We start from the raw sequence: 453 nt of genomic DNA, 5'->3' as shown, positions 1-453 counted from the left end.
CATGCTGTCTCAGTCAATCAGTTACATCACTGACCATCTTTGCAGCCATTTGACTGTCACTTGCAGCCATTGGGGACTTTTGTGTAGTGATGGCTTGTACACACGAGGGCTCCAACTGCCTGCAATTGCCATGCAGTACCAACCTCTGTTCAGTGGTGCTGTGGCACTGTCTAGAACAGCTCTCCCCTGGTGTGCTCAGGTACTCTGGTTCCTACCCAGCAGGCTCTTCCCAGCCAGAGGCTGCCAGACTCCAAGGAACAAGCACTAACTGGAAAACTGATAACTTGGTGGGGAAGATGCCGGGGAGGTGCTATTTCTCTGCAAACTGCAGTAGGCAGAAGGGTGTAGAAACTGGCAGTGAAGCTTCTCCCCAAGTCCAGCTACCCCTGCTGTGAAGTTTCTGCAGCCCTGAGTGAGCTGTATAGTTAACTGCCCTTCAGAGCTGCTGCCTGT

The sequence above is a fragment of the Carettochelys insculpta genome, chromosome 10 (assembly GCF_033958435.1).
Source record: "Carettochelys insculpta isolate YL-2023 chromosome 10, ASM3395843v1, whole genome shotgun sequence".
NCBI classification, from domain to species: Eukaryota; Metazoa; Chordata; order Testudines; family Carettochelyidae; genus Carettochelys; species Carettochelys insculpta.
The sequence above is the reverse complement of the archived record's forward strand: the minus strand, read 5'-3'. Positions refer to the sequence as shown.